Genomic DNA, 20,049 nt, shown 5'->3' with positions numbered 1-20,049 from the left:
AAGGCTCAGATAGATTAGTTGACTTACCCAACTGCGTCCAGTTCAAAGTCACTTCTGTAGACCAAAGCCAATACACTCTTGCCTAACAGGCCAATCACATGTCCGTTAGACCAGTGAGAGTTATGGGAGGAAGGATGAAGTAGATGCAAAAAGAGAGACCACTCTTCCTCTTGGCTGCTCACAGTGAGGCATGACTAATGCCAACTAGTGCCAGTTTTGTATCTATTTGAAGGTCAAGGCCCCCATAGACAGGAGCATATGACCTGTTGGGGGAGAGGTTGTTTTTAAATGCTCATCTTCGATGGGGTCTCAACAGGAAAAAGTTATCAGAGCCAATATTTGAACCCAGATACATTCTCCAGTAATATAAGCTTGTAATAAGCATCCTCATTTGCCTTACTTAAAAGACTTGGAGTTAATCTGTTCTATAAACTTCATAAACTCCCCTATACTCAACTCTAATGAGCCCATGTACTCAACTCTTTTGATCCTCTCCTCAATGAACTACTATCAAAAAGAATTAAATATAGCCTTTTGCAAAACTGTGGAAGACAATCATTTTGGAAAATATATTTTTTATTAAATATTCAAGAACCACAAGAAGTTTTACACAGATCATAATGCAACGGTTAGTGTCAAGTAATACAAATCTCCTTTCACTTTGACCTCAGTGAGCATGACTTATTTCTGAATATATGTCTTAGATGTTTTCTAAGTTGGTTTCTATAGCAGTTACCGTTATACAAAGAAACATTAGCAAAATGACTTCTGTTGTAGAATTTATTTCAATTCTATGGCCGTGTAAGAGAGGTTTTCATCACTTTATGAAAAACTGTGTAAGACAAAGCTTCTGAAACCAACAGTTTCTGTTCATTTAATTACAGTTCTGCTAATTTAATCACCTCAGTAGGGGATGTGTTACTTGGGGGGTGATATTTTCTTCACACCATGAGATGCATATTAGCAGTGCTTGTCTCTATTAACTGAATTAAGAAATTACAATTAGAAAAAAAGAGCTATGTACTGAACCTTTATGGAACACAGAGAGAAGAGTAATGGGAAGCAAGTCTATTTGCTGAAAACCTATTGTCTATGTAAGCCTTTCTGAATTACAAAATCAACACCTTGTATTTTAGTTATTGTTCAAGGACTTTCTTATTGTCTCTCACATTCTGTGAACATGAGCAGAAATCAATCCCTGAACTGTTTTTAAAAACAGCTATGAATAAATGCAATGCTCTTTAAGGGTGCTAAAGGGATATGACATGTATGTATGAAAAAACACGTTCAACTTTCCTTTGCTGCTAGAGAAAGTGGTTGGGATTATGTTTAATGAATGAGTGACATCTGCCTAATTCCATCGCACCCTGTTTTTTTCTCTGTTTGGGAAAAAGCAAATCTCATGTGTTCTTTCAAATAAGAAAAGTTATATGTTTATTCTTCAAAGCAGCCATTCAGCAATACATCCCCGAAGGCAAATTTACAATAACATCCAGATGTTAGTCAAACTCTACACTAAAATGTTCGTGCTAAACAATTGCATCAAAGCAGAAGAGAGAAAAGTACTTATTTTGATTTTTATGTTGACTTTTAAAATAAAAGTAATTTTTTTGAGAATACAGGATGAGTTAAGTCAAACACTTAAAAAGAGCAAATAATTTTGGATACAGAGGTAAAATGCAAGTTACTTAATAGGACGGATATCACCTGCCCCAGCCTGAGTGAGTGAGTGAATGTTAATTGCTCAATCATGTCCAGCTCTTTGGAGAAATGGACTGTAGCCCACCAGGCTTCTCTGTCCATGGAATTTTCCAGGGAGCAATGCTGAAGTGGTTTGCCATTTCCTTCTCCAGGAGATCTTCTCAACTCAGGGATTGAATTTGGGTCTCCTGCATTGCAGGTAGATTCTTTACAGTCTGAGCCGCCAGGGAAGCCTCCAGCCTGGGCCCTCCACGTTCCCTCAGAATCATCACATTGTGTTATGCATTCAGTTATGTCACAGAGAATTGTTTCTTTAAAAATCCTCTTGTTTCTCCTTTTTAAACCATCTTGCCAATGCCTGAGGATCACTGCTCTTAGGGGATCTATAGTTTTCTCTTTGTAGACTGTAACTGCCATCCTTTCCAGATTGACTTATATTACTTAGCAAAGGGCATTTAAGAATCATTCATATCTTTTTGCATCTCATTAGTTATTGCCCAATAATAAGTGATTGTCCAATGAAAATAACAACCCACTGTACAATAAAAATACACTGGACAAATGTACTAGTTGGTTTAGCAATTCTCCTGTTGAAAAACTTCTTGGATGCCTCCAGTTTTTGTTCATTATGAAAAAATATGTAAATGTTAGGTGCAGATATTTGTTTGAACATAAATTTTAAAATCAGTTGGGTAAATACCTCAAAGTACAATTGCTGGATCATACGATAAAGATTTTCAAACTGCCAACTTGTCTTCCAAATTTGCTGTGTCATTTTGCATTTATACTAGAGATGAATGAGATTTTTCTTGGTCTGCTTTCGCAACAGGATTTGGTGTTGTCAGATATTAGGATATTAGCACCTGTAATCGCTGTAGAGTCGTACCTCATTTTTTATTTTTAAATTCTCTCATGGAAAGTAATATTGCATATCTTTTACTACGCTTGTCATCTATCTTATCTTTGGTCCGTTTTTAATTTTTAAAAATTTCATCTTATTAAAATTTCATTTTATTTTTAAAACATTTCTTATTTGAAATGGTTTATGTATTTTCATTGTATGTCGTTATTCAGATGTGTATTTTGAAAGTATTTTTTCATTCTGTGGCTTGCCTTTAACAGTGTTATTTATAGAACAGAAGGTTTAGATTGTTTTATTAATTTTTACTGGAGTGTAGTTGATTTACAATATTGTGTTACTTTCTATAGTACAGTAGATGAATCAGCCATAGACTGCATATACCCTCTCTCTTTTGGACTTCCTTCCCATCCTGCAAGTTGTATGGTCCAGCCAAAAAAAGAAGTAAATAAAACCAGAAGTTTTGGTTTTAATAAACTTAAACATATCAGTTCATTTTTCATGGCTTGCTCATTTGTTGTTCATCAAACCCAGAATTATACAGTTTTGTCCTATATTTTCTTCTAGGAGCTTTGTCACTTTGCATCTTACAATTAGTTTTTTGATCCATTTTGAGTTATTTTCTGTGAACGTGTAAGATCTGTGTTTAGACTGTTTTTTCACATATAAACATCAAATTTTTTACAACCACTGGTTGAAAAGAATATCTGATGTCATCTCACTGCCTTTCATCTTTTGTCACAGTTCAGTTGCCGACATTTACATGGGGCCCTTTCCGGGCCTCTGTTGTATTCCACTGAAATGTGTGTATATTATTTTTCCAATAAAATCCCATATTGATCACAGTTAGTTTTAAAGTGAGTCTTGAAATCAGGTAATATGAGTTCTCCAACTTTGTTATTTTTCAGTACTGTGTTGGCTATTCTACATCTTTTTACGTTACATACACACTAGAATCAGCTTGTCAATATTTAGAAAATAGATTTCTGGAATTTCCATTGGAATTATATAGAATCTATAAATCAAGTTGAAATTAATTGACTTCTTGACAATGTTGAATATTTTAATCCATAAAGCATGAAAGATTTCTCCATTTATTTAGACAAACTTTGGTTAAAGTTAGACATAGGGGATTTTCATTCTCTCTCTCTCTTTTTTAATTTGTGAGAACCTAGTGGTTCATGGAAGAAAACCCCATAAAAGTGTAGGAGTCCTTCTGAGATTGCAAGCATCAGTAGTTTGTTACTTTTATTCAGGTAAATGTTGATAACTAAATTTAAAAAAATATTTTCCATTCTTAGAATTTATCAAGAGGGTAGCACTGAAAATGCATCAATAGTCCATTTAAGAATTAATGCCATGATCTGCAGTGAAGCACATCTCAGAAAGCATGCTGACCGATCAGCTCTGCCTTCATCCATTCTATTACTTGCCTTGTTCACTTTTCCCTTAATGTCAGAGATACTCAAAATACTCTAATTTATGTTCCTCTTTAAATAGCTTCACCATCTTTGACACTGTGTTGTTGTTCAGTTGCTAAATCATCTTTGACCCTTTGTAACCCCATGGACTACAGCAGGTCAGTCTCCTCTGTCCTCCACAATTTCCCAGAGTTTGTTCAAATTCATATCCACTGAGTCGGTGATGCCATCCAGCCATCTTGTCCTCTGTCATCTCCGTCTCCTCCTGCCTTCAATCTTTCCCAGCATCAGGGTCTTTTCCAGTGAGTTGGCTCTTCACATCAGGAGGCCAAAGTATTGGAGCTTCAGCTTTAGCATCACTCCTTCCAGTGAATATTCATGGTTGATTTCCTTTAGAATTGACTGGTTTGATCTCCTTGCAATCCAAAGAACTCTCAAAAGAGTCTTCTGCAGTATCACAATTTGAAAGCATCAATTTTCAGTGCTCAGCATCCTTTGTAGTCCAGTTCTCATGTCCATGAGATCAAATCAGTCCATCCTAAAGGAAATCAGTCCTGAATATTGATTGGAAGGACTGATGCTGAAGCTGAAACTCCAATACTTTGGCCACCTGGTGCAAAGAACTGACTCACTGGAAAAGAACCTGATGCTGGAAAAGATTAAAGGGAGGAGGAGAAGGGGACGACAGAGGATGAGATGGTTGGATGGCATCACCGACTCAATGGACATGAGATTGAGTAAACTCTGGGAGTTGGTGATGGACAGGGAGGCCTGGTGTGCTGCAGTCCATGGGGTCACAAAGAGTCAGACACACGACTGAGCAACTGAACTGAACTCTCATGTCCACACATGACTACTGGAAAGACCATAACTTTGACTATTCAGAACTTTGTCGGCAAATGATGTCTTTATTTTTAACACACTGCCTAGGTTTGTCATAGCTTTCCTTCAAAGGAGCAAATGTGTTTTAATTTCATGGTTGCGGTCACTGTCTGTAGTACTGTGGACCAGCCCACAATCTTACCCTGGGTTACTTAGTTGTTTTTAGAGCATCTGTGAATGCATGTCCAATCAAAAATAATGCTAAACTTCCCAGGAATTCAAAGCTAAATTTTAAATCGTTAGCATCTTTAATTTCACAGTTAAGAGGTGATATAAGATTCATCACATTTATTTTATTTGTAGCTAAGAAAAGGGAAAGTGAATCAGCCATTGTAGAGTATTATTTTCCCAGAATGTGGAAGAACTTTTCACATTACTGCTTTCCTTTCATCCAAGAAGCCTGTAAAACATGTATTGTTAGCTTTATTTCACAGATGGAGAAAAGGTTGCACATTCCAACTGTAGCTGGTGATTTGTACTTTGTTCTGCTTTGTTCCAACGCCTCTGCACTTTTCACTAAAGCAGTGTGTTTGCTGGTCTGTATGGATGGTGCACAACAGTTTCATTGTGCAGTGTACAGATGGCGACAAAATTGATCACAACAATGGAAGCCTGCCCTTGCTTTTAAATGGCATTTTACTCTACATATTTTTGGCCTCAGGGGTTTTCCAGCTTTCATATAATCACAGGTCACATTATACATGAGTAAGTGTAATGGTTTAACAAAGCATGTTATTTCACCTCCGTGATTTCAAAATATGGAGATTGAATTGGTGTCAAGTCCTTTCCCTCATCTAGGCATCTATAATTCTTTGAAATTCGTAGGGAGCAGAAGACATTCTTTGCCATCACTTTGTATGGTTCAGATATATGCTGAATAGACACACTCAGCCGTTCAGTCCATCTCATGAGTTGTTCTTTCAGTGAAGAAATCATTCAGGCTCTGAGCCACCATCACGTACATCCTTTAGTCCCATAAATGGCACATCCCCAGTTATTTTTTTCTCCCCCTGTAAAGTCACTGTTTAATCTAGAACTGTTCTTCCCTGTTCTTGTGTCATTATTAAATCCCACCAGTCGTGGGTGATGATGTTTCTTGCCACCAGCACTGTTGATTAAGAACAGAAACTCTTTGTGCTCATGCTTGTCATTAGAAAACCTTTATATTATATAATTTAGCTGCACATCCTCTATGCCTCTGACGCAACCAAAAAGTCTTTTAATGTCATAATGAATACAGTTTTATTAGATTGACAAATGCTTACGTATATGCTGTGCATCACATATGGTAATTTGTTGCATTAAAGGCATTTTCCCTGGAATAATATCTGTGATTGAAAATGATTAATATTTCTCCTTTTTAAAATTGTCTAAATCAATTATATTGGGAACAGGTGAATAAAAATAATTAAAGTATTATGTGGCATGAGAGTCACTGATAGTTGTTCAGTTACTTATATCTTGGTTGGTATATTAAATGCTGGAGGTACTATGAGTCCACTAAATATAAATAAAAGAGCTGACTTCAGCTAACGACTCACTTTTGAGCATGGCTCTTTGACAGTTTTTATTGGTAATTGAAAAAAATGGCAAAGCAATTTTATGGCTGTGCTCAGAGAAAAGAGCCCAGCCCATAACATGGAATCAGCCAGCAAAGCATTTTCGCTATGATTACTCCAAACCCCAGAGCGATAGGACAATGCATTTTTAAAAGTTTCCCTGTTACTTATTTATTTTTAAACTTCCTTGGAAAACATCAGAGTCCACAGAAAGCAAGATGCTTGTAGCACATCCATAATCAATCATTTGAACAACTTAAAAAAAAAAAGAACAATCAAGGCTACATGCTGGTGTTTAATCTAAATACTTTTACAACAAATCTAGCATCTGGTTTATGTATTATGTATGGAAGGAAGGCAAAAGAAAGTCAGTGAGAGAAAAAGAGAGAAAGAAAAATTGAGTTGTGTTGCTATTGTTTCAAGGACAGAGTAGAATTTGTATGTTCATAGAGGTTACTATGTTGGGAAAAAATAAAATGTTTGGAAGTAAGAAAAAACACGCTGGGAAAAAGTATATATTTATTTTGCAATCAACTGACCATTCTGTTGTTTGCCTTAATTTAAGATTTGGGCTGCGCCTTGTGAACTTATGTTTTAGACTTAAAGGGAGAAATTTTTGCCTTTCTTAGCACTTAAGATATTTATTTTGCAAAAATCTAAGTGCTCTAAAAGTTGACTTTCATCAATCCTTATTTCAATATAAATTCCCTATGATATTTTAGAATATAATTAAATGAATTTATTCCATCCCAAATTTATAGAATTTTCACTAATATCAATCACTCTTGTCCTCCACCTTACTTATGACACTTCATTTTTCCCTAATACATTTTCCACAAGTTTTCATTCCCAAATCCTCTTTTTGTCCAAATCCTCATGGCAGAGGAGTCTGGTAGGCTACAGTCTGTGGGGTCACAAGGAGTCAGACACGATGGAGCGACTAACACTACGCTACTACAACTTTTCCAAAAGTTTTTCTTTCCCAAATCCTCTTTTTCCCATAGTACATACTTCTTTCTCTGGTCAAATGACCTTCACGTTCCTTGATACGGTTTACCTCAGAGCATCCTATTCTTCATATATTCAGCCATTGTTTCTTTATTTTTTCAAGCCTCAAAAAAATAAAGAGTATAGAAATTATTTCAAGCATCTTTTCTTTTTTTATTGTAGTAGAGTTGGTTGACTGTCCTCTGAGACTTAAAACACATCACTTTTCATTCATGAAATGTTGGGTTGGCTGGGATTGGATGATCTAGGATGAATCCAATATAGAAGCTCTAATTTATGCTACGTGCCCTTCTGGGCTTAGAAATTTCAAGAGATTTTTCTGAGTTTGGGCTCAGATCTGCTCCAAATGTTCACAATCTGGGGCTCAAAATGAGTTCAGTGGAGCAACTTTGTGTAAAGCTCCATGGCAAATATGAAGACGTTAAAAGACAAGTGGGAACACACAGTCTTCTTAAAAGCTAGCATCTTAACCACGTCAGTCTCTTCATAATACACAGGTGATAATCAGGCACTTTGGACAACTTGTGCAGTGGACTAGCAGGCAGGAAGGTGAAGCATTGGGAGTTACCTGATACTCTGTTGATTAGAGGCAGGGCTGGTATTACACATTGAACACAGGTTAAAAAAAAAAAAATGGTTGGTGCCATTTTGGTTAATTTGGATACTCTTGATACTATGCAAAATTCTGAAAGAAATAGGAATACCAGACCATATGACCTGCCTCCTGAGAAACCTGTATGTAGGTCAGGAACTAACAGTTAGAACTGTACATGGAACAACAGACTGGTTCCAAATAGGAAAAGGAGTACGTCAAGGCTGTATATTGTCACCCTACTTATTTAACTTATATGCAGAGTACATCAGGAGAAATGCTGGGCTGGATGAAGCACAAGCTGGAATCAAGATTGCCGGGAGAAATATCAAGAACCTCAGATATACAGATGATACCACCCTTATGGCAGAAAGTGAAGAAGACCTAAAGAGACTCTTGATGAAAGTGAAAGAGGAGAGTAAAAAGTTGGCTTAAAGCTCAACATTCAGAAAACTAAGATCATGGCATCTGGTCCCATCACTTCATAGCAAATGGATTTAGAAACAGTGGAAACAGTGCCTGGCTTTATTTTGGAAGGACTCCAAAATCACTGCAGATGGTGATTGAAGCCATGAAATTAAAAGACGCTTACTCCTTGGAAGGAAAGTTATGACCAACCTAGACAGCATTTAAAAAGCAGAGACGTTACTTTGTCAACAAAGGTCTGTCTAGTTACGGGTATGGTTTTTCCGGTAGTCATGTATGGATGTGAGAACTGGAATATAAAGAAAGCTGAGTGCAGAAGAATTGATGCTTTTGAACTGTGGTATCAGAGAAGATGCTTGAGAGTCCCTTGGACTGCAAGGAGATCCAACCAGTCCATCCTAAAGGAAATCAGCCCTGGGTGTTCATTGGAAGGACTGATGCTGAAGCTGAAACTCCAATACTTTGGCCACCTGATGTGAAGAGCTGACTCATTTGAAAAGACCCTGATGCTGGGAAAGATTGAAGGCAGGAGGAGAAGGGATGACAGAGGATGAGATGGTTAGATGGCATCACCGACTCAGTGGACATGAGTTTGGGTAAACTCCAGGAGTTGGTGATGGACTCAGGGAGTCCTGGCGTGCTGTGGTTCATGGGGTTGCGAAGAGTCGGACACGACTGAACGGTTGAACTGAACTGAACCGAACTTGATACTCAGTTGTCCAACTTTGACGGTAAAGCACAAGTGCAATCATCCTGGCCTGGGAAAGACCTAGCTTGAGGTTCAGAGTCACAGTACCAGTTAATCCCAGAGGCAAGCAGAGGTATTTGTTAAGAGGTTCGGAATTCTAGAATGGACAATAGAGAATGAGTATAAGGAGAAACTCTAAGAACATTTATGAGGATGTGAATAAGATCTAATATGCTGTTCAGATGTTTCTTGCGTTACTGAACTTATATTTTTAAGGGTACATTTCAAGAGATTTCTGTGCATTTATTCCCTTTGAAAGATTTTGGTTTTTTTTGTTTCATTTGGGAACAAGATTCTTTAAATCTACAAAGGATAAAGTTGTGGAGATGGTTGCATAGAATTTTATATCTGAGACTGTATTAATTTTCTCTACTGAAGATACAATAACAAAGATGCCACATCATGGCACCTGCAAGTAAGGGTACATGTTGGTTATCTTTATGAAGCTTTATCCATGGTTCCCTTTGTGGAAATGTTGGTTTTGTGGTGAATTTATTTGTGATACTGTAGATACAAATTCAACAACCATTGGTTAAAATTTCATACAGAGAAATGAAATATAAAAACTGTATTAACATATTTAGCATTCATTTAGTCCTATTATGGATCATGTCCCATGCCGCTGTTTTCTATGAATTATGTCACTTACTGACAAGCCTGTATGGTGGGTACCACACCCTTGCCTTCCATAGACCTTTAAGGGTGGGATTGATTTCTACAGTTCCTTCTAGATTTTAATGTTGCTTTTTATTTACTATCTTGATGGAAGTGGAGAATTTTAGAAAATCCCAATTGGTGTTAAGAGAGTATTTTTCAATTAAAAATAGTATGATCTATGCATGGTGCCAGCTAAGTCACCAGTCATTTCCAACTCTTTGCAACCCCATGGACCGTAGCCTGCCAGGCTCCCCGTCCATGGAATTCTCCCAGCGAGAATACTGGAGTGGGTTGCCATGCCCTTCTCCAGGAGATCTTCCCAACCCAGTAATCGAACCCACATCTCTTACATCTGCTTTGACGGGTGGGTTCTTTACCACTAGTGCCACCTGGGAAATCCATTATGGTCTATAGGGAGGTTTAATTGAAATTATCAAAACTTTAAATTTTGTAATGATAAAATGAATCATTGATGTTATTAAGGGTTTATTTTTCTTTAATTAAAACAGATATTATTTAATATTTTAAACAATATTATTTTAAAATGCTTTAGCATATTGTTATTTTCTAGATCTGCAAATATAATAAAATCAGTATATCAGTTAATACACAAATATGTCAGTTATTTGATGTTAATGTGCATACCATCATTTGCATTCTAAACAATTTTTAATTTTGCAATGATGTATTACTATTTATAGATCACACACCTTTTTTTTCCAGGGCATTTTGCAACTCCTATTGGTATTAAATATATAATTAGCAAGTCATAAGAGCCTTTAAAAAGTGAATTATTGGGTCAGAAAATCACTATAATGCAAGCTCTGATTTTAATTCCTCGAAAAACTGTGTACCTTGATGAGTTTTTCAAGGACAGTCTTTGATAGGAAGAAGTTAATTTATCTTCTTTAAAAATGATAAACTAGTCTCCCTAAATTGCAGACTCTCTTAGACTGCTAAATAGCTACCTGCTACTCGATACAGGTTTTCTTGTCAACTAATCAGAGGCATGCCTCTAAAGCAGGTGTGCTTGAGAAGCATAGATTTTAAGCTTGCTCCTCATCCCCTTGGCCTTGCCTCCTGGCTCAGTCAGTAAAGAATACTCTTGTCGATGCAGGAGATGCAGAAGACAGGAGTTTGATCCCTGGGTCTGGGAGATCCCCTGGAGAAGGAAATGGCAACATTTCAGTATTCTTGTTGGGAAACATCATGGACAAGGGAGGCTGGTATGCTGTAGTCCATGGAGTTGCAGAGAGTCAGACATGACCAAGCGGCTAAACCACCACCACTCATTGATTCCCTCACTATTTTCTGGATGTATATTAAAGTATAGAAGCTAAATAGAACATGATTACTGAGATATGACACATCTATTTACTCTCCTCTGTGCAAATCTTTTCCATCTGTTATGCTGTTACCTAGAAAACTGTTACATGAGATCTTGTATCTTTGCTTTACCAATGAGCACGTTGGGGGCAAGTTAAGTAGAATTTCCATGTTTCTAGACATAGGGAGTAGTAAGACTGGGCGTCGGACATGGGGCTGGATGATGCTAGAGTCAGTGCTGAAAAAAACACAGCACTCAGTGTCCATCACCGCACAATTTTCTATCCACAGTACACCCCGAAAGTTTGACCAGATTTTTTTTCCAGTGGTCAAACCACTGTCAGTTCCACCAAACTTCCTCTTTCTTCACGTGGTTTGGCTAAACACTGCATACAGTTTCCAGTATTCTTGAACCCCATGAATTGATAATTACCAAATTCACCCATCAAAAACACCACCTCTGAGTAATTAGTATCACCATTCATAAAGTTTCATGTGGTCATGGCTTTGGAGCATTTTTGGGACAATAAAATGTATCCCGTACAGGAAAGTTTAAAAACTGTGGACCTTGCTCACTTTGTCCACTGAAACGTTAAGCAGACTCACTGAGGAGTAATGGGATCACTGAGCTCCATCTGTGATCTGATGCTGGACTGATTAAACATAAGAGCTGTCCCAAATTTCCTCTTCAGTCTTCTTTTTTATTTTAAATTTTACAAATGATTTCAATGGGCAATTTTATTACTTGTTCCTTAATACAAACCAGAATGTTTATACATGATAAAGTAACAAATTTCACTTCAAAATTTTCAAGTGATTCACAAAAATTTTATCAGCAATGATAGAAAATGTGAATTGTTGAGTTTATTATTTTTTTCTCAAGCTGAGTTTATTTGATTTTTATTTATTTTTTCCTTTATTTTTATTAGTTGGAGGCTAATTACTTTACAGTATTGTAGTGGTTTTTGCCATACATTGACATGAATCAGCCATGGATTTTCATGTGTTCCCCATCCTGAACCCCCCTCCCACCTCCCTCTCCATCCCATCCCTCTGGGTCATCCCAGTGCACCAACCCTGAGCACTTGTCTCATGCATCCAACCTGGACTGAGATCAGTTGTATAAAGAATCAAATGGTTGAACTTTACTCAATAACACTTTTACATTAATGCAGAAGCGATTGACTCAATTCATGCAAAAAGTGATGAAACTTGACTGAGATTCTAACTCTGATAAAATTATCTATTTGACTTTCAAAAGTATTCCTTTTTTAAAAGCCAAATAGTCATACCTCTTTTTACTAACAATCTGTAATCTACCCACTGAGATTATTCCAGAATATAAGTGTCTATATTATTGATACTTCTCCCAGCAGACTTGATTCCAACTTGTGCTTCATCCAGGCCTGCATTTCACATGATGTATTCTGCATATAAATTAAATAAGCAGGATGACAATATACAGCCTTGACACACACCTTTCCCAATTTGGAACCGTTCAGTTGTTCCATGTCCAGTTCTAACTGTTGCTTCTCAGCCTTCATACAGATTTCTCAGGAGGCAGGTAAGGTAATCCGGTATTCCCATCTCTTTAAGAATTTTCCACAGTCTGTTGCGATCCACACAATCAAAAGCATTGGTGTACTCAATAAAGCAGAAGTAGATGTTTTTCTGGAACTCTCTTGTTTTTTTAATGATCCAGTGGATGTTGGCAATTTGATCTCTGATTCCTCTGCTGGATTTTCTAAATCCAGCTTAAACATCTGGAAGTTCACGGTTCACATACTGTTGAAACCTGGCTTGGAGAATTTTGAGCATTATTTTGCTAGCATGTGACATGAGTGCAACTGTGCAGTAGTTTGAGCATTCTGTGGCATTGTCTTTCTTTGGGATTGGAATGAAAACTGACTTTTTCCAGTCCTATGGCCACTGCTGAGTTTTCCAGATTTGCTGGCACATTGAGTGCAGCACTTTCACAGCATCATCTTTTAGGATTTGAAATAGCTCAACTGGAATTCCATCACCTCCACTAACTTTGTTCATAACAATGCTTCCTAAGGCCCACTTGACTTCACATTCCAGGATGTCTGGCTCTAGGTGAGTGATCACACCATCTAGGTTATCTGAGTCATGAAGATCTTTTTTCTATAGTTCTTCTGTGTATTCTTGTCACCTCTACTTAATATGTTCTGTTTCTGTTAGGTCCATACCATTTCTGTCCTTTATTGTACCCATCTTTGCATGAAATGTTCGCTTGGTATCTCTAATTTTCTTGAAGATATTTCTAGTCTTTCCCATTCTATTGTTTTCCTCTATTTCTTTTCATTGATCATTGAGGAAGGCTCTCTTATGTCTCCTTGCTATTCTTTGGAACAGATGACACCACCCTTATGGCAGAAATCGAAGAACTAAAGAGTCTCTTGATGAAAGTGAAAGAGGAGAGTGAAAAAGTAGGCTTAAAACTCAGGATTCAAAAAACAAAGATCATGAAATCTGGTCCCATCACTTCATGGCAAATAGATGGGGAAACAATGGAAAGAGTGACAGATTTTATTTTTTGAAGCTCCAAAAATCACTGCAGATGGTAACTGCCTCCTTGAAATTAAAAGATGCTTACTCCTTGAAGGAAAAAACATGACCAACCTAGATAGCATATCAAAAAGCAGAGACATTACTCTGCCAACCAAGGTCTGTCTAGTCAAAGCTATGGTTTTTCCAGAAGTCATGTATGGATGTGAGAGTTGGACTATAAAGAAAGCTGAGTGCTGAAGAATTGATGCTTTTGAACTGTGTTGTTGGAGAAGACTCTTGAGAGTCCCTTGGACTGCAAGGAGATCCAACCAGTCCATCCTGAAGGAGATCAGTCCTGGGTATTCATTGGAAGGATTGAAGCTGAAACTGAAACTCCAGTAGTTTGGCCAACTGATGCAAAGAACTAACTCACTGAAAAAGATCCTGATGCTGGGAAAGATTGAAGGGAGGAGTAGAAGAGGATGACAAAGGATGAGATGGTTGGATGGCATCCCCGACTCAGTGAACATGACTTTGAGCAAGCTCCAGGTATGGTGATGGATAGGGAAGCCTAGCATGCTACAGTCCATGGGATTGCAAAGAGTCAGAGACAACTAACTGAGTGGAACTGAGCTGATCTGAAGTGTCTATGTATTTATCTTTAAAGTTCAATACAGCCTTTCTTCTTTCAAGTGGTATAGAATTTAAAAGAAAATTAATAGTCATTTGCATGCCTGCTTAGTTGCTTCAGTCGTTTCCGACTCTTTGGGACCCCAATGGACCATAGCCCACCAGGCTCCTCTGTCCATGGGATTTCTCAGACAAGAATACTGGAGTGGGGTGCCATTCCCTTCTCCAGGGGATCTTCCCCACCCTGGGATTGAATCCAGGTCTCCTGCATTTTGGAAGATTCTTTAACAGCTGAGCCAACAAGGAAATTATACCACCACCCTGCAAAAAAGGTTGTATCTTAATCAATTAAGAATTCTAAGATTTTATGTGTTGTCAGTTTCATTCAATATAAATATAATTACCCTTTTTGTCTCCAGACCAAAAAAAAATAATAATGTTTCATGTTTCACATACCATATCCTCTATAGCAGGAAAAATTTCATGATTGCCCCTGGTTATATTTCTTACGTGTTACATTTTGTCATTAATACCTGCTTGGAAACCTAACTAAATTTCCTCTTGTTTAGTTCTATCTCATTCTGATTGTCTATATGTGTTAAGGGTCTGAATCAATACTCAACTCTTTTACAACCAGAGAGGTAAATTGATCATTACAATATACTTTGATCTCCTTTATATATTCAGAGATTTTTATGTGAAAGCAAAGGAAGAGACAAATAAAGTTTTCTGGAAGATTGGTAATTATGCTGCATCTTGAAGAAGTAAAACCCCAGTAACAACAAAAGGAATAAAAGAGGTAAAACCCCAGTAGCAACAAATGCATTTTACTCCAGATCTTGGTTTCTAATACCATCCCCCCACCAAAAAAAAAAAAAAAGTAAAGAGATTCCTTGAAGAAATGGTGGATTCCGAGACATGAGGGACATTTGAAACATTAGCCTGGGGCATTTTATAGTTCCCTAAAGTAAGAAAATGAAAGAAAAATAAATGATAAGGGACCTAGAGTCAACTGAAAGAGGTCTCAATAACAAATACTGGAATAATTTGACCAAAAAAGTGAAGTATTACTAAATTATAAACAAAGATATTTAAAAAATCCGTAAGTCCATTCTCATGAGTGTAAATGACTTAAAACAAAAATCATAATGAATAGAAAGATCTATGCACGAAGCTCCATTGTGCTTAGTTGCCTAGTCATGTCTGACTCTTTGCAGCCCCATGCACTGTGGCCCACCAGATTGCTCTGTCAGTGGGCAGTCATTTCCTTCTTCAGGGGATCTTCCCAACCCAGGGATCGAACCTAGGTTTCCCACATTGCAGGTGGATTCTTCACCATCTGAGCCACCAGGGAAGCCCCAAAACTTCAATAATTTACATAAGTATTCCATGTCCAGGGGAGGTATCACAACCCTCCGCTCCTTGAGGATGGGCTGGGTCTAGTGATTGCCATCCAGAGGGTACCCCGTGGAACAGGAGACGGATGAGAAAGCAGCTACTTTGCAGTGGGGAAAGCTGACAAAATACCTCAGCCAGTGATGTGGATAGCATGTACCTTTGATATGATGCAATGAAAGTAGCATGCTGCCCTTATGGTATGCTCCCTCATATTTATAAGCCCAGTCTAATTATAGGAAAACATCAGACAAATCCTATTAGCAAGACATCCTACAAAGCACTTGACCATTCCTGCTCCAGACTATCAAGGTCATCGCAAACAAGGAAAAGTGTGAAAATCTGCAACAAGTCAAAAAGAGTCGAAGGAGACGTAACAACTAAATGTCATGGATGCTTGACTGGGATTCTGGAATAGAAAAAGTACATATTCTTTTTTCCTACTTTTCTATGTTTTCAAATGTTCCAAATAAATAAATACATTTAAAGGAAATGCTTTTTCATTAATGTATATTAATTTTATATATCAGAGAGTTGTGTAGTGTGGCATTGAATTCCCATTTAAGAAAAAAAAAAAGCTTCCCTTCTGAACATTCTCTGAGATTATTGTCATGATCCAAAGATTCAATATTTTGATATTGTACTTGAGGATAGCCAATTAGTAGCTATCAAACATATTATGAGATTTTTCATTAAAGTATAATTGATTTTTAATATATTCATTTCAGGTGTACAGCATAGTGATTCAATACAGATTTTCTTTTGTAAGCAGGGTAGTTTCTATTCATATTATTTTTCCTTAAGAATGAAAGTTCTTACAATATCTTACAATTGATAATTAAGAGCTGTTGTCAAAAGTTCCAGGAAATATCAGTATTATATTTAACTCACATGAAACAACCCAGATTTCTGTAACAAAATTAATAAGAGCAGTATATCAGTGTGCACCAAAGGATATATTGGGGAGGTAATGGAATAATGCTAGGGGGAAAGTTGGTATGTCTAAAAGAATTTTTTTATGTCCTTTTTAATCTAAACTCTGTATTTAGCCTATCATAAATCATCTTAGGATATTCAAGATTTTGAATCCCTTAAGATCAGAAACTCCTTCTATATTATTTGCTATTTTATGTCTAGTAGCTAAGAGGATACCTGGCACTTGCTCATGATTGTTGAATGTTCAATAGTAAATCAAAGCAACAAACGAACAGAAAGTATCCCCTAGTATATATACAGTAAACACTTGAGTATATAATATTTTATATTTTACAAGTAGTTTTCAGCACTCATCTCTATTTGAGAGAGATACGGAAATGGTTATTCTTTTTATTCAATATGTGTTCTTACTAAAGCTTTGTGAAGTGGACTGTCTTATGAAATAGGTGAAGATGAAACTTCTATTCAAAACCTAGATTTTCTTTTTCTATGCTGAAAGTTGGCAAAGTTTTTCTCCTAAGACTCAGTTAGTAAATATTTCTACCTTTGAGGCTCAGCAATCCCTGTCATAAGTACCCAACTTCACCATTTTAACAGGAATGTGGCCAGAGAAAAATGTAAACAAATGGACATGACTGTGTTCCAATAAAACTTTATTAAAAAAATAGGCCCAAAAAAAAAAAAAAATAGGCCCATCAGTTGTAATTTACTGACTCCTTGACAGACATTTATGCCACATCTCCAACAACATTTTTAGATACTTAATGCTTCAAGTACCATGAGAGGAAATGCTTCTTGAGCGAAAAATTCAGCAAACACTTAGAGCTGAAGGTCAATTGAGAACAATGACAGAACAGGCGTTAAACTGGAATTCAGATGCAAGTGTCTTCTTGAATTCAATGTTGTGCTTGTTATTGTTGCACAATACAAAGTTCCCCCTTTTGTTTCTAAGAGGAGAGAGTGGTTTGATTCCTCCAAAGTTTTATGAAGCCAGCTCAGTGTATGCCGAGTTTACGAGATGTTGAGAATACGAGAAGGAAAGCCGCTGACACTGCACACCAAGGATATTTGTGGTGTGCTGACAACGTGATTCGCCCATTTAGGGCCTGGGAAATGGCTGCCTGCTGTCCTCACTTCCTATTAGAAGGTGGGTGTGCGTTGACTGTAGGAAGATAAAACCCAGTAGACGGAACTGCAGATTTATTTTGACCCTTGGCTTTCACTCCTCTTAATCTATAATCTTCTGCCTTCCTTGCTTTTCTCTTGGTTTGTACTATCTGCTCCCCCAGTACAATGAACTGATGCTCTGATTCCGGTATTTGGATATTTGAATCAGAATTATTTATCACAATTCAGACAACCTCTTATGTAATTCTTTATAACTAAAAATAATTACTGGAGAATGGTTGATTTGCAAGCTTGTGTTAGTTTAGGTGTGCAGCAGAGTGAATCAGTTATAAACATACATGTAGCCACTCTTTTTTTTTTTTAAATAAAAAAATAATTTCATAATTTTGTAGGATAAATTCCTGAGGTACCACTATTTTATAGCATTCAAAGCTATTTAGAAATTCACACTAATTAAATGGATTTAGTGGTGGCTCAGAGGTTAAAGCGTCTGCCCGCAATGTGGAAGACCTGGGTTCAATCCCTGGGTCGGGAAGATCCGCTGGAGCAGGAACTGGCAACCCACTCCAGTATTCTTGCCTGGAGAATCCCATGGACGGAGAATCCCATGGAGGGGAAGCCTGATGGGCTACAGTCCAGGGAGTCACAAAGAGCCGGACAGGACTGAGCGACTTCACTTTCACTTTCACTTTGATAATATCATATATAATAGGAAACTTGTTAATTTGCTTTTATTCTTCAGAATGTATCTTTCAGTGACTTTATGCTGTTAAAATTATGTTTACACTCACTTGGATATCACTTGCTAATTCCAGTCTTGATCAAAAGCAGATTTCTTCAGAAACTGCACCACAGTGAAAAATTATTTTTTTGCATGTTGACAAAATTTCTTCTAATTTCAGTGCACAATGAAGCATACATTTTTATGTGTATGAGTAAAAAGCGTATGGTATTTCTTATGTAAGGGCTTCCCTGGTTTCTCAGTGGTGAAAAATCTGCCTGCAAAGCAGGAGACCTGGATTCAATCCCTGCGTGGGATGATCCCCTAGAGGAGGGAATGGCAACCTACTCTACTATTCTTGCCTGAAGAATCTGGTGGACAGAGGAACCTGGTGAGTTACAGTCCATAGGGTCACAAAAAGTCAGACATGACTGAGGCGACTTAGCACACATGTACACATTTTTATATGAAGGAACAGCATTTAAATATTTTATATATTAATATATAATTTTAGCTACTCTGTGACTTAATACTTATAACTCTAGTTAAAATTTTGAAAATTGAGAATTCTGCCAACTCAGCATAATAAATTTGTCTCATGTGGAAATCAATTCTTAAATTAAAATTTTTAACAATTTCCCTGGCAACAGTGGCTGGTGCCAGCAGATGCATTTAGCCACAATCTCCTAGATGAAATGTGCATTCTTCATTACATTCTTAATTCAGGCACATATGGTCCATTTTCAAAAATAGAACCATATATGCTCAGTGCCCTTGGACTGGTATGATAGCTGTCCTAGGGTATAAAAAATGGAGATATAAAATAACATCATTTCTTATATAGTTTTTCATATAGCTTTAAGAGACTTTAAAATTAGGTTCCTATGGAGTGTTCTTTTACAAAAAAGCAAAATAAATGTTTCTGTAATGTGTGTGTGTAAATACACACACACACACATAATATGAATAGACAGTATTTTTATGACCCTATCTGAAAAGTATACTAATGCTCCATCTTCCCTGTGGAAACAAGGTATGATATTCTTGAGCCTGTCTAATCAATACTTTGATAGAAAAGTAAGCTTTTGCCTTGAAGAATTAATGGAATCTCTGAGATCGTTTTAGAACCTAGCATGAAACATCATATAAGGGTTGAAATTTAAGACTGGACCTCTCATTTTCTTCTTTGCAGAGTACTGGATTAGCTTCAGTGCACCTTTCCTCTTGTAGTCAATAGATTTATTTATTTTCCCACACTTTTATAGATTTTTTTTTACCAAATATTCAGTTTAGTTTAATAATTATACATTATTCCAGGGAGTATGTTTGCTTAGGCTAGTCTTAACATCTATCTCACATTTTCTTGAGGTTTCAAAACTAATTTAACTAATTTTTGTCCTGTATTTTGTGTTATTCTTTGCTTTTGAAATTCTTCAATTTTTCTGCAATATTTTTAAGCCCGTTTCATTTGAGATGAGTTCTTCTTTATCTGAAATTCAAATCTGAACTGTGTTTGAAGATGCACTTCTGGCGATCTGAGGAATAGCTT

Source organism: Cervus elaphus, chromosome 27, assembly GCF_910594005.1.
Source record: "Cervus elaphus chromosome 27, mCerEla1.1, whole genome shotgun sequence".
Lineage (NCBI taxonomy): Eukaryota > Metazoa > Chordata > Mammalia > Artiodactyla > Cervidae > Cervus > Cervus elaphus.
The sequence above is the reverse complement of the archived record's forward strand: the minus strand, read 5'-3'. Positions refer to the sequence as shown.